Genomic DNA, 16,680 nt, shown 5'->3' with positions numbered 1-16,680 from the left:
AAAGGAGCATCATAAGTTAAGAAATACGTATCTTCAATGAGAGGTGATCCTCTCCTTCTTGAACCAACCATCATTATCCATTTTCCACATAGAAATGCTTCCTTAAATCAACTTTATCAACAACCAGGCCTAGTAGACACTATCCCATCTAGGGCTTTATCAAATCTGACACAAGTGCTTGAGCATATTCACATTGATCATTCTAGGTTTCATATTTCAAATCTTTCCCATAAACTAGGGTTTCTTGCAAACCCTAACCTCATAATATCCATCAAAACCTAATACACAAATTTCCTATGTTTTTCTTGAGCCATAGAATTCTTTTATGTGCCCTCCATCTTCTCTTTCTTCCATCAGAGGTGTCTCCATGGGGGTGATCTCCATGACTTTTCTTCAGCCCAACTCTGATACCATGTTAATTTTTCTTAGGGTTGTATTGTTCTTTGCCTTAATAATTGTATTTATCCATTAACACATTAATTTCACCCCATAACATCATAACATTATTAAGATATACATCATTATTAAGCAGCATATGAAACTTTGTAGAAAGAGAAATAACACCATCATCAATGTAATAGAACATAAAGGAACAATAGAAGAAAAGCATGCAGACATAGAGACACCATGATTGGTTGGAGATGAGGGAAAAACCCACTAAGGGGAAAACCTTTGAAAATTCTTCTTCTTATGGATTGTCATCAAATGATTCAGAAAAAGAGAGTACAATGATCCATATCTTCATCTATGAAAATACCCAGCAAAAATAACTACAACATCCATGGAATAAACCTGACAAAGCTTATAGTCAAAATACTGATTTTGAAGTGTGTATTGAAATGTCACTGACTGCAGTGAACTGTCGAACCCTGCGACTGAGGAGTGAAATATTTGTTATGATGTCTGTACTAAATTGTCACGAACTGCATTCAATTGTCAAACTGTGTGGTCACTGAGATAAATGTTTGGACTACTGAGATTTCATCTTTTAGTTCTCGATCAAAAGGAGGAGGAGTCATCCAAGTGACTATAGTTGCTTGGTTGCTCTCTAAAGCTCTACAAGTGAATGACTATGGTCAGATCTAACCAAATTTGTCATTAAGTTTCGGTCGCACCCTTCAAGATGTTGTGTGAGTGACTATAGCAATCCAGTCACACCCTTAATCCTTGCGGGTGAGAAACTAGGGTCAAATCTAGTCTATGGTGAGTGAGTGACTGTGTCTGAGAAAATCTTAATGCTTGGTCTCATTCAAGTTATTTTTTTGTGTGACTAAAAGAATCCAGTCATATGAATGAGATTATGTGAGAGAAACTATGGTTGAGATCATTTTTTGTTGTGCCTGTGATTGTGGCCCAAAACGCTAGATCTGAAATGCCAGCTTCAGACCCTGCAATTTCACCTAAGAGAAAACCTATTCCTTCGTAGACAAGCCTTAGACCTGTGTGAGCCAAAAATTAAGATAAATGAGTGTCTCATGATTGTGTCCAAATGAGGTAGAGGTCACTTGTATTTATAGCCTTCCAAGAGGGTCCACTTTTCTTTAGGGCCAACCTTATCAAATATGCACATGTGGGCTTTTATTTATAAATTCACTTTCCCTTATCTGATTTGAGTGATCTTTTGGTTGATTTTGGTCCTCTTAAAAAAGGAATTCAATGCAGTTATTATCTCCATCAGGTAAGATTTCCAAAGTGTAATTTTCCCACAATTGCACATTTTTAAAAATGCCAAGAGGGCCCACAACAAAGTTTAGGCAATTCGGGGGTATTTACAACTTCCTCACCTGAACCAGCACGAATGACATAAATAGGAGCCCACTCCCAATAGATTCAAGTTTTGGTCTTTTCATCGGTTAGGTAAATAACAACTTTGCAACATTAAGGGAGGGGTCCACATTCCACCATTCTATGAATGACATCCTCCATGTAATGCAACATTATGTTGCAGCCTCCCAAAATTTGTTAAAAGTTGAAAGGATATTTGTTAAAGATCAGTGTTATGTTTGATGGGCTCTAAATGTCATGCACAAACCTATCATATCAATTCAAAACCACCCATCAATATAAAATGTATCCATTAATATGAATTATAAAACAAGGTGCAAAGTCCACTTTAGCTTGCCACAGAACATGGTAATCGTTAAGTAAGTGAAACTCAGTTTTTTTCACATTTTATCTTGGTTTCAAGATCAAGTAATTTATGCAACTTCAACTACTACGCCTCTACAAAAGACAATAAAATTTTGAAAGAGATCGGATATTTATTAAATTATGGAAGACATATAGAGTCATTGAACAATTGCATGGTGTTGATAACAAGAAGGTTGTAAAAGCACACTATATTTTATATTAGCATATTGTATTTTAATTTCCAAGCAACGTCAACAAAATGCCACTAAAGCACTGAAACTACGACATCAAAAGCACTTGCAAAAGATGTCAGTTCTCCCAAGATCGTAGTGGATGAGTTGATATCCATGCCAATGACCATTTTGCAGAATCCATCCATACTTGCTCTTAGTAAGAGACCTTATTCATATTTATATATAATGAACATCAGTTGCTAATACAATTCTCTACCATGCTATTTGTTGTAAAATAAAATGGCATTATAATTATAGAATTTTCAAATCATATGATGTATGTGGAGGATCTAATAGACCTAGATCTATATTTTTTTCCTCCTTTACATGTTTCTGTTAAAGTTTTTGAAATTTTCACTCCAGTCTTCCAAAAAACAACACTACTGATTTCTTCAACACTTTGGTGGAGAATTCGAAACTAGATAATTTCCATTCTTCTCTCCATTGCTCCCCATAAAAATTTAAAGCACCACATGAGGTCATTCAATGTAGAAAACAAGAAATTTATGCCCAAAATAACTAGGTGACAGAATACCCACACCAACCTTGTTCTTGATTTGGAGCTTGTATTTTTCACATTTTTATTGTCTTCTAGCATTGGTACTCAAGACCTCATCTCTCTCTCTCTCATTGTCCTTTAAATATATATTTTAGGTGAAACCATATCTACTATCTCACTTTATTGCATTGATTTAGGAGAAACCAGAGAATTACTATGACAAGTATCTATGATAGATTAGAGACTGAAAGCTCCCCACAATGAAACATAATATTAATTGGATATTTGTTTAACCCCCCATCCCTGTTGCTTATGTAAAGGACCTTCAACCACATCAGTTCTGGGAAGAGCATAGAGCTTGAAACCACGTCAGTTTTGGGTAAAGTAGTAGCGTAACAGTGTAAGTGTGGGAGCACTCACCTACAGAATGACCAGTCACAACATTATTAATTTTTAATTTTTTTTAGATGAATTGTCAGCCACTGCCAGATATCGAAAATAAAACACCCTCCACTAGGGGAATTATGTCTTGTTAGAGCTCATTGAGCCAATTGAAAATTAGAAATAAGATTTCTAGAAAATTAGGAAATTATTTTTGAATTTACAAAAAATAAAAATATTCAACATTTTCCTCGAGCTTTGGTTAAAATTGCAAAACCATAGCCAAATAATGCAGAGTCGTCACACTTTGACTATGAGATGAATGTTATAGTCCCTGATGAGGCAGGGAAGAAAAATATCTTGAGAGGTTTATCATTATATTTATATTAAATGTACCTTACCATTACAATATTTTATAAATTTATTTTTTAACATATGTGAAATGATTTACAACACAATATACATATTAATTTTTTAATTGATATGAAAATTATATTTGATTATAAATTTTATCAATCTTTTAATTGTTATGATAATATTTTTTAATTTTATTTTATATTATCATCTAAATATCTTTTATATGATTTATGTATTTTTTTTAAATAATATAATTAAAATAAAAAAGTATGTCTTATTCACAAGGTGTTTTGAGGTTAAATATTTTATATTGAATAAACATATATTTAAAGTGTTGTTGATACTTGAGCATAATGTGCGGTAAAACCAATATAGATCTATTTTAACCACTTATCTACCAAGAGTTGAGAGGGATCAAATATCATTATATGTAAACCTCTCTTTAGAATGCAAAACTTGAAAAAAAAATTACAAGTCAAGAGATTTAATCTCTTTTATTTCTTGATAAATACATGATTTAGATGGATCTATAATGGCTTTCAGTCTCTCTTACATGTGTAGTTTTTAATTGTTTAAATTGTTTTTTTTTAATAATTTAAATTGTTTTTTTTTACATTTATCTGAAGTAGCTAAATTATTTTACCTTTACTTACTTTTTCCTTTTGAGTATTTAAATATTTTACTAAGTTCATCATTAATACATGCACATATATATTTTTTTCTTTCTATATACAATTTATATTGAATATATATTAAGTAAAATGGACATTCAAATAGTTTATTTAAGTTTTATATTGAAACTTTTATAAAAATAAATAGTATTCTTTTTAAAAAATTAATTACTTTATCTCTATAAATTTATATAAAATTATATTATTTAACATAGACATGGAAATATTTTAATTATAACTCCTAAAGTAAAAGTGAAATATTTTTGTCATACGTTTTTCATACTGGATTGTAATATTAACAACGAACCAAGTGAGCAAAGTTAGAATTAGATTATAAATGTTTATAATTCTTTTAATTACAATTAACTAGATGTGTACATTTTTTTTATTCAAAATATTTTTTTAAGAGACACATCACAACTCCAAGTTGAGCACGAACATAATTACACATGTCCCTCATACTGACTAGTAGAATCATCCTCTCGTCTCAACGAGTTTCACTACAAGGAAAATACCTTGAAGTGGAGGTTATAGCGAAGCTTTTTAGTGTTATAAAATTGGCAAAAACTGTCAAAAACACCTCCACTAAAACATCTGTTTGTGGTAGCAGAGTTGATAATGGAAGTTCAACACGAGGTCGGGAGCACAGTAGAAGCAACCAGAGCTTCGGTTCTCTAAGGGTTTCTCCCCATGGATGGGCAGAGGGGAGGGAAATCTTCTCCTTCCTTCAAGGAGGCGTTGGTCAGCAAACACAAGAAGCCATCGGATAAAGGCAGAGGCAATGGTGAGGAAGGAAGGAGTAACAGGGGAGAGAAAAATGATGGTTCCACTTCGAAGGAGAAGGAAAGCACAAAAGACAAAGAGGAAACTGACAAAAAACAGGGAACAAAAGACAAAAAACAGATGGGACCGTGCAAACCCAAGGCTGAAATTACTCCTAGAGTGATATTAAATAATCCAGAGCTGTAGGCGCACAGGGAGCACATGTAGACTTACACAATCATATGCAAATTCATGGGGTTATGGCCCACTAAAAAAGCCTTGCAAACTTGGATCAGATATCACTGGAAACCTAAAGGAAGCATGATCTTCACCTGGGGTCCAAGGGTTTCTTCACTGTAGTGTTCACCAATATTGAGGATAAAGATAGAAAGTTCAAAGTAGGGCCCTACTTTTATGCGGTAGCAGGGCTCTACATGGGGCCATGGATCATGAATTTTGTTCTGGAGAGGGAAACTTTCACTTCAGTCCCGGTTTGGGTAAGACTCTATTCTTTACCTCTTGATTATTGGCAAATAGAATCGCTGGCTGCTATAGGCAATAAATTAGGGAGGTTCGTCAAAGCTGCTGAAGCCACAAGGAGGGGAAAATATACATCCTTTGCTAGGATCTGTGTGGAGATGGATCTTTCTGGAGCTCTCCCGGATGAAGTCATCTTGGAAGTTTACGACGAGGAATGGGTGCAGACAGTAGACTATGAGCATATTCCATTTAGATGCCGTAAATGCCATGAACACGGGCACCTTATAAGAGACTGCCCTCTCACTAAGGCAGAAATCAAAGGAAATACTAAAACAACGAAAGATGCAGACAGTTTTCACAAAGTTGTTCCTAAAGGAAAAAGCGGCAAAAAAGGGCCAAAACAACACCAAGCGGGAGGACAAAAGGCTAGTCAGAATTAGTTCCAGGTTCTCGAAGAGGATGAAGAAATAGCAGTAGAAGATCAAGTAATAAAGGAAGATAATGAGAAGAAGGACAAGGGAGCAGAAAACGACCACACACAGGAAAATGAAGAACGAGAGGGAAACAGGATGAATGATTCAGATCTGGAAATGGATCAAGAAATGAACCAGAGTGAGATGGAAACAGAAGACAATGAGCTACAGGAGATTCTGGACAGAGAAAACCTAGATCTAGAAGGATTCCTAAATCAGGGAACTTCGGGAGGGGTAGAATCGCTACCACAAGAAAAGATCAATAGAATACAACAGTTATTCCTTTGGAAAACTCAGGCCAAGGGTTTGGAGGAAGGAAGCAACACTGAAAGACAGAGAAATGAAGGGGGCAAAGTAGTCAAAACTACTCTAGGGCTAGCTCTGAGAAACCTAGGAAAAAAAAGAGGCAAGAAAAAGAAGAACGAGCTACTGATGGAATGTGGAAAGCTCATGGTAGACTCAGGTAAGATGAAAGATCTAACCAGTTACTCCTTTACCAATCTTTAATCATGAAATTTACAACTTGGAATATTAGAGGTCTAGGCAGTAAGAGAAAATAGAGATTGTTGAATAACAGAATGCAGCAAGCAGCCCCGGATATAATTTTTGTCCAAGAAACGAAATGCTCTATTCAAAAGTTGAGACAAATACATAGTAAATGGCTCAACAGATTTGAGTTTCTAGAAGTTAAAGCTGAAAACATAGCAGGGGGCATCCTCACTCTCTAGAATCCCCAAAAGATTGGAATAATTGATGCAGAGGCAACAAGGAATTATTTATCGGTGGTCATACAACCTATGGGAGACAGGGACACTTACCTAGTAACGAATGTTTATGGCCCCCAAAGGTTAGATGACAAAATTCAGTTTTTAACCTCCTTGGTGGATCTCCGGGCCAGGCATCCAGGGTCACCTTGGGTCATAGGAGGAGACTTCAACATGATCAGATCTCTCTCGGAGAAAAAAGGGGGCACTAGAGCTCTCAATAAATATTCCTCAACCTTCCAAATCTTTTTAGAAAAAATGAAACTTATCGACATTGAAACAAACAATGGCTTCTACACTTGGAATAATAAAAGAGGAGGGGACTCCCAGGTCGCCTCCAAGTTAGATAGATTCATGATCTCTAAGGATCTCATGCTTTTAGACAAGGAAATAATGGTATAAATTCTACCTTTTGGAGGCTGAGACCACTAGCCGGTTCAAATGGAGATCAAAGGCATAGGTACCCCAAGAAACCGACCTTTCAGATTTGAAAATATCTAGCTCTCACACCCAGATTTTAGCAGTAACATTGAAAAATGGTGGATGTAAGAACCGCAGATTCAGGGATCCTTAATGTTCATGCTGCACAAAAGACTAAAGAACATTAATATGAGGCTAAAAGACTAGAACAAGAATGAATTTGGAAACATTTTTGTAGGAAAGAAAGCGGTCGAAAACAAAATCCTGAAACTCAATCAAGATTTAATCAAGGAAGGATTTGATAAGGAAAAAAATAATCAAGTAGAGAAACATCATCAAGAATGGGAAGAGTTGTGTAAAGAAGAGGAAATTTTTTGGAAACAGAAATCTAGAGTTCAATGGCTAAAGGAAGGAGAGCACAACATTAGATTTTTCCACAGATCCACAATAGCTAATAGGCCTCATAATAGGATATCTTCGATCAAGGATGAGGATGGGCAGAATCACCAATCCCATGTGGATATAGAAGCTGTGCTAGTAAGACACTTCCGAAGTATTGCCCAGGAAAACTCCTTAGAAAGGGAACCTTTCATCAAAGACTTCACTAAACACATCCCAAAGCTGGTTTCAAGAGAGGACAACAGTAATCTAAAAAGACCGGTAATGGACAGGGAGGTTAATGAGGTTCTTAAGGAGATGCAAGACGGTAAATCTCCAGGTCCGGATGGTTTCAACGTAGATTTCTTCAAATTTTGTTGGAACATTGTCAAAAAGGACATTGTAAAGGTAGTGGAAGATTCTAGGCTGAACATAACCATTTTGAAAGCTCTCAACACCTCCTTCATCACCTTAATTCCAAAGTGGGATGATGCTCAAATGCCAGAGAGATACAGGCCCGTTGCCTTATGCAATGTAGTATAAAAGATAATCTCCAAGGTAGTGGCCAACAGACTCAAACCTTTTCTACCCACTCTGGTTTCAGGGGAACAATCTGGGTATGTGGAAGGCAGAAAAATTCTAGATAACATCATTCAAGCTCAGGAAGTAGTTCACTCACTAACCAGCAAAATAAAAGCGGGCATGATAATGCAACTAGACATATCTAAAGTGTATGATAAAGTAAACTGGACATATATCAAGAAAATGCTCAACGCGTATGGTTTTGATCATAATTGGATCAGATGGGTTATGGCCTTGGTGACTTCCTCCAGTTTTTCAATTTTAGTCAATGGCTCACCCTCTGAACTTTTTATTCCTTCTAGAGGACTTAGACATGGGGATCCGCTCTCTCCTTTTCTTTTCATCCTCACGATGGAAGGGTTGGGGCGGTCCATTAAACATGCCAAGGCTACCGGCAAAATTCGAGGACTCCATTTATCTCAGAATGGTCAAGTCCTGACCCATCAATAGTTTGTAGATGATACCTTGTTACAGGGCATTCCCACAGTCAAGGAAGCACTGGCTTACAAACAAATTTTGAATTACTTTGCCTTGGCTATAGGTGTGGAGGTCAATCTTACCAAATCAAAAAAAAATTCTTTAACACTCACATTGCCATTCAGAGAAATGTTTCCATATTTCTTGGCTTTCAAAGAGAGTCCCTCCCCTCTAAGTATTTGGGAGTGCCACTAACAGCCAAACCCTTACACAAGAGCATATGGGAACCAATAATAATCAAGATGCAAGATAAGGTCAAAAAATGGACATACAGGTCTTTAAATCTGGCTAGTAGACTGGTCCTTACAAAGGCAATGCTCCAAGCTATCCCAATCTTTATGCTTTCAGTTCTCCCAGTGCCAAAAGGAGTCTTACAACAATTAAGCACTATTCAAAGAGAATTTCTTTGGGGCAAGGAGGAAACAAGGAAAAAATGGGCTTTAGTGTCATGCGAAAAGATTTGTAAACCTAAGAACCAAGGAGGTCTAGGATTGGATAATCTAGAGACTCTCAATAAGGCTCTTGGGGCCAAGCTTTGGTGGCGGTGCGTAAAGGATCCCAAGGACCAATGGGAAAGAATTTGGAAGGAAAAATATGTCAGCTCTTGGCACTACTTCGAGCTAATAAGAATGTTAGGGAATATGAAGGGCTCTCCCATATGGAATAAGGCCTAGGAGAACAGAGAGGTGGTTTAGAAAAACAGTTTTTGGGAAACCAGAGATGGAGACCAGGCACTATTCTGGGTGGATAAATGGCAACAAGAACCAATTCTCTTGAAAGAATAATTTTTGGGCCTCAAACAGGAAACTGACAACCAAGGTATGGTAAAGGTAAAAGACTTTTGGGACAATACTCACAACACAGGTAAATGGAGAATATGGAAGAAGATAGATGGGAGAGAGGACAACACCCTCAACGGCCAAGCAGAGACCCTAAAAAATATGATGGATCAAAGGATGATTATTATCACAGAAGGGCAAGATCAACTAAGATGGGGTAACAACAAAGAGGGAAACTTCAAGATCATGGAAGCTAAAGATATTCTCCTAGGACTAGAATCCCAAGGCGCAGTTAGAATTTGGAAGAAACTATGGAGAAGCAAAAGCTGGACAAAGATCAAACTCTTTTTATGGTTGGTTCATGACAAGAAAATACTAACCTGGGACAATATTAGAAATAGGGGTATTCTGGGGCCCTCCAGATGCCAACTCTGTGGAGAACAAGAGGAGACTTTCGAACATCTTCTCAATAGTTGCATTTTCACATCCAGGATATGGGATTTCTTTGCCAACATCTTCAATCAGTCCGACAGAGACAAAGATAGTATCACCAACACCCTACACAGGTCGAGAAATTATGGTTCGGATAATGAAATTCTTAACTCATCCTGGGCTCTCCTGCCAAGTTTCATAATATGGAATGTGTGGAAAGAGAGGAACAAAAGAATCTTCAAAGAAGAGAAGAACACCTTTCCTCGCCTACTGGAGCAGATTTTGAAACAGTTAAAAGAGACATTAAGCACAATAGTCAAGGATCTACCCAAGAATCCTCCCACCACAACAGAAGTGAGAATACTCAAACAATTAAACTTGCAGGGGCTCATTCCACAAGAACTAGACAGGAAAATAAACATGAAGGAAAAGGCCAAATAATTCTAGATTCTCCCCCAGAAGGTTTTCTGAAATATAACATCGATGGAGCATCAAAAGATAACCGGGGAATGGCCGGCTTTGGAGGAGTTCTTCGAAATGAACATGGAAATATCATCTCCCTTTTCCATTGTCATTTAGGCAAAGCCACCAACAATATGGCGGAACTGATGGCACTTGAGCAGTGCTTAGAACTTCTGAAACAGGACAATTTCCAGAATGTGATAATAGAGGCAGACTTAGAGCTGGTCATCAACGCAGCCAAGAAAATTAGTCACGGATCAGGGCCGGAAAAAGCTACAAAAAACTGGAGGTTACTAAGGGTGCTCCATAAGATTTAGGATCATCTGCACGAACTACGCACACTTGAATTTTGCCATGTGCATAGAAAGGATAACAAGTTGGCTGACATTCTAGCTAACCAAGGGGTCACTTGCAAAGATAACAGAGCTTCGATGAGCTGGACGGCAATTCCTCAGAACGAACTAAGAGAACGTTTCCATAACCAGGCAGAAGAAGACAAACAAGGGTATCAGAACAACAACAAGGAAAACGACAGGCAATGAGTAAAGCATTCTAGAATATTCACTTTTGGTCAGAAAGGACTAGGGAGGTTGGCACTCCAGAGGCGGTCTCAGCAAAGATGGGGGGCGCAACATAGAAAATCCCCAAAGGAGGGCATCCGGTTCTCACTAACAGGATCATGGCGGAAAAGATTGAACGTCGGCCCTGTTCTGGCAGCTCAATCCCCCTTTTTCCTAGGAGTGGGAGTTAAAACTGCCTCTTGAATGGTTTCAGTGTGATCGCACCGCTTTCAAGCCAAAGGCGGTTTTGCAGTCGGGGCAGCGATCACATTCACCTTTTGACACGTGGATGAGGGATGGTGGTGAATACCACCCTCATCGCACATTAACCTCCAGTTATTTCAGGCATGCGATGGTCAGCGCCACCGTCTGATCTACGCAGGCCCGATCAACGATCGGGATGAAGTGGGCATTTCGGTGGGACCGGGGGATTAAACCTCTGGCTACTTTATGGAGCGAAATACTTCTCCCTCGTTGGATGAAAAAAGTGAATGAAAGGAAGTGATGATGTGACTTTATAAGGGTTTGCTAGCAAGGGTTTTCGGGGGGTGGGTTCTTGATGCTTGTTTTGGTTGATTCTCAAAAGTGCTACGATTGTACTTGCTGAGTTTGTTGGACTTAGAATTTTTAGGTCTTCTTTCTTGTCCGACTTTTTCCACTCTGCTGGAAGAATTATGTACACATTGTAAATTATGATTGGTTTAAAGGAAATAGAAGTTTCGTCTCTTACTTAAGCAAAAAAAAAGATAATGGAAGTTCAACACAACTAAAAAAATATGGGTGACCAAAGGTTTTAGTGAATGTTTTCATAGCAATGTACTTACTAGACAAATCACACTGGCACGCTACTAATATAAAAGCATTGGTGCCATAAATTTTAAAAAAAGCATCGGCACTGGAAACAAATGTTTGGAACACCGATGCATTAAATCTATAAAAACACTAGTGCTTTAATAATAAAAATGTGCCACATCATAAAATCTATGATACCATGCACTGGGGCATTGAATGCAAACAACATCGGTGCTTGAAACGTATACCGTCTCTATGCTTATGTCTTCAAAAAACTCCTCGGGAAGTGCTTTTTAGGAAGGGAATTAGGGAAGCCAAAAAAATCTTGCAACCTCGATGCCTTTAACTTCTCCAATGCCTCGGGCAGTTATGCGTAACAATGCACTGATGTTGATGAGTTGTATAAATAAAACGGGTGCTTATGTGCTTACAAAATCCCCAATGCTATACTTTTCATAAAAGGCATTGGGGAAAGAAAAAAACATCTTGCAGTACCTGTACTTTTATGTAATCTAACACATCATTTCATTAAACGTAATGATGCATCAATGCATTAAAGGAAAATCAAACCAGTGCATGAAACATATATCTTCTTGATGCATATTTATTTTACAAACGCACTGGGATACCTTTTTTTATCGTTGTAAATATCGTTGCTGAAAATATTGCATTCAGAGCGGTGCACATTAATATATGATGTCCTGGTATCCATTTTCTCTTTTTTTAGAAACATCGGCCTATGATAGTGCAATTATTGTGATTTTTAAAATCTGTTATTCATCAAAAAATCGACATATACTTTGCAATAGTGTTCATATAAATTAAATTTTGGTTAGTGCATTTGTATATGATGTTTGGATGAATTTTTTATATCATCAAATTTCGCATCTCTTCATTACAATATTTAATCATCCATATATTTAATTAGTGGTGTAACATTTCACAATGACATTGGACAACATAATAGAATAATTTAGAATGTATTTTTTTTATATGAATAAGAGGCTCTTTGTCATACAAAATAGGATAGATATTGATAACCCCTTGTCTTTCAAATGGGACACTATGTCCATTACATTAAACAAAATGTCTCATTTTCACTAACATTTATTTAAAAAAAAAAACAACTTGCATTGATATCCAAATAGATCATCATTCTTCGCTATAACTATTGTCAATGCTTAAGCTACTTCCACGACTTAGGTTATTCGGAAAATGTTTTTTTTATTGCATCGATTGTTTTTTTCCTCTTCAAGTTCCATCTGCAAACATAAAAATAAAGTGTAATGAGTGTATCTATATTGATGAGAATACTGAAACTAAAATAAATAATATACTTTAATGTAAATCAAATAGAAATATACCATAGAAAAAAAGTGACTCCTGAATTGTACACATTCTTTTAAAACCAAATATCATGCCTTGTTTCAATAACTCTTTTGTCGGCGTAGTTCCATACTTTGTTTCCTACAAGTTTTATACCCAATAATCAATCATAGATTTAATATAAAGGATTTTTTTTCTACAAATTATAAACTCAGAGAAGTAAAACAATATACATACTTACAAATTCCCTAATTAATTTTTGATATGTCAACATTTATTCACAACCCATATTTAATCCAATGTTAATCAATTCATCCAATGGCTCTTCTTCGTATGTTAGCACCTGTTTGAAGGAATTCAAGGATAGTTGTTGTAAAACAACTTAAAAGAAAATGAAATCTTAAGTTGTTATAAGGTATTGAAAATTTAGCAAGAAAATCTCAGTTTGACCTTGCCTTGGTCAAACTAGAGAAAATTCAAATTTCCACATCACCATAAACCTTAGAGGTAGTTAGGTGAGGTGACATGGCACTTGTCACTTAGTTAACTCAGCTAATTCAATTTGGGGAGGCTTGAGTTCAGTTCATTATTATTAATTTCTAATTTGTAGCAATTTATTTTAGTTGAATTGAGTTATGGCCAGTTAAACTAGCTATAACAGTTGGAGGAACTAGTGGAAGGTCAAGTTGTGGAAGTGTAACTACAACAACACTCAGTGATCAACTAGTTAACTAATCAATCAACCCAAAATTATTGATGTATGTAGAGAATTCGATTTACTCAGTTGAGATGGAGATTCCAAGGCAGTGTACGATCAGTTATATGTTGAAAATGTAGCTAAAAAATCTCAATTTGAACTTGCCTTGATTAAAATAGAGAAAAATCAAATTTCCACATTAGTAGAAATATTACAGGTAGTTAACTGAGGTGACATGGAACCTTTCACTTAGTTAACTCAGTTAATTCAAGTTGGGGAATGTTGAGTTCGGTTTAGTATGATTGATTGCTAATTTGTAGAAATCTATTTCAGTTAAATTGAGTTATGGTTAGGTAAACTAATTCTAATTGTTGGAGGAACTAGTGGAAGGTCAAGTCGTGGAAGTGTAACTTCAACCACTAAAGTGATCAAACATTTAAATAATCAATCATACCAAAATGTATGATGCACGCAGACAGTTCGAGTTACCCAGTTGAGATGGAGATTCCAAAGTAGTGTATTATTAGTTGTAGACTACTCTGAGGTGTACAGGCAGTGCATGCAGTCAAAGGACTAGTCTAAAGGAATTTCACAATTCAATCGAGGGAATTTCCTAATTAATAGGGGCCTAATTCCTCAAGGAACAATGCAAGGAAATAGGTGCTTGGAGGGCTTGATAATTGTCTAAGTGTTGTCCAAAGTCAGTCTGTCAAGCAGAGGGATAAACTATATAGTTGCAGGTTGTGCTCAAGCTTGAGAAACATATGTATTTCATCACTATTCCTTGATTAATGAAATACATATAGGAAGGGGTTTTGAGAAATTTCTTTCCCCTAGATAAATCTCTATGTATGTGTGATAATTAGTCTTGCATTTTTATGATTTGTGTTCTCGATCACGAATTAAATTCCGGAGAGCAGTAGAGTATATTTCAGTCTTGTGTTCTACTAAATTACATGAGAAGTTTCATATCTCCACAATAATTTCTACATGGTATCAGAGAAAAATTCATAATAGAGAAGATATTTTGAAGTTGTGATTACACAAGGATCAAGTTTGCAAGATCAATTATTTAGAGCTAGAAGGATGAATTTCTATGTACTAAGACTCGAGTATGCCCTTGAGGGAGGCTTGAATTATGTTTCTTGGAAGGACCACATGGAGGCAGTGGTAGAAGATAATGGGTGAAGTAATTTTTCGATAATGACATCCCGAAAACAACAACAAATGATACTCAAAATCTAGTAGAATGGAAGAAGTGTGCAACCAAGCTGAGGAGAATCATATTGGAGGGAGTAGAAGACCATATTGTCTCAAACCTCCATGGGAAGTAGAGAAATATGTAATTTGGAAAGTACTCACATATTTGTTCTAGAATAGTAGTGACCACTAGATGCTGGCGCTCAAGGATAAACTTTGAAATATCAAGATGTAGAAGAACGACATCATTCAATAGTGTCTGATTAGGTTCACATAATGTCATGATGAAATTGTTAGAGTTGGTTTCACTGTTGTAGAAGATGATCCAGTAAACCTAGCCCTTCTAGGCCTTTCCAAGAGCTCACACAACTACCAAGATTTGGTGAAAGGGAGGGAAAAACTACAAAATTGGGACACTTATGGTCTGATTTGGCACAAGAGGAAATAAGGCAGAATACCAGGGACATGACTTCATCCAAGTGTGAGGATGAAGAAAACTATGCCTTGGATGCAAAAGAAAACAAAGGGAAAGGGAAAAAATCCCAATCCAAAGCACAATCTAGTAAAGGGGCAATAAGAAGGACTTGTCAAAAATTAAGTGTTTCAACTATCATGAACTCAGGCACTATGCCACGAAGTGTCCACACAAGAAGGCAATGAATAATACCTTAGGAGGAGAATTAGGTGAAGCTTTGGCTTCATAGTTCAAGATTGACTTCAATCTCATCACATGCATGACGAGCATTGTAGTGATGGGGAGTCTGTGGTACTTGGATTCAGGTGCTTCGTTCAACATGACAGGGAATAAATAAATTTTCAGTGACTTGGAGGAGAAATAGATCGAGATGCACATTGAGATGGGAGATGATGGAAGGTACAATGTGACCAGGATTGGTACAATCACCTTTCAAAGGGAGCCTGGATCCCCTCTCAAATTCAAGGATGTGATGTTTGTTCTGGGTCTAAAGAAGAATCTAATCTCCATTTTAGTTTTGGAAGACCGTAATTACGATGTGATCTTCAACAAGGGAAAAGAATTCTTGAGACACATAGCCATGGGACAAGTGAAGAAGATCAAGGTTCATGTGAAGAACCTGTACCAGCTAGATGTGGAAGATTGTGTTGCATTAAGAAAAAAGGTGGAGAAGGTACAAAGTCAAGATGTTGGTGAACTTTTCCATAGAATGCTTGGCCATTTGCATCATGGCACCCTGAAGATTATGCAACAGATTACCACATGCCTGCCCAAAGGAGCTGTAGAGAAACATGATATATGTAAAGGGTGTACCTTGGTAAGTACACAAAAGTCTCATTCCATGATCGGGATAGAAAAGCACATGCAGTCCTTGAAAGGATCCATTCCGATGTTCGTGGACCTTTCTTGACAATATACACTGTCAAGCACTAGTATTATGTTATCTTTGTAGATGATTTCTCATAGAAGTGTTGGATCTTCTTCATGTGGAAGAAATATGAGACATTCTAAAATTTCATTCAATTCAAGGAGTTGGTTGAGAAAGAAACCTGCAAGAATGTGAAGGCTCTCAGGAGTGATAATGGAGGTGAGTATGGGTCGAAATAAATTAAAATTTTATTTGCAAAAGAGTACATTTGACAGTCTTTGAGAGCACCCCACAGCCCATAATAGAATGGGGCAGCTGAGAGGAATAACCATCATATAAGGCATAAACAAGGACAGTGTCGCATGATAAATCAATGTTGGGTTCAATATGGATCTTCAAGGTAAAGCATGCAATATATGGAAGCATAAAGAAGTACAAGGCCAAATTTGTGGCCAAAATATTCTCTCAAGTTGAGGGAATTG

This window comes from Pinus tabuliformis, chromosome Q, assembly GCF_031772625.1.
Source record: "Pinus tabuliformis cultivar Carrire ecotype Pingquan chromosome Q, CPIR1, whole genome shotgun sequence".
NCBI lineage: Eukaryota > Viridiplantae > Streptophyta > Pinopsida > Pinales > Pinaceae > Pinus > Pinus tabuliformis.
Note: the sequence above shows the minus strand (reverse complement) of the source record.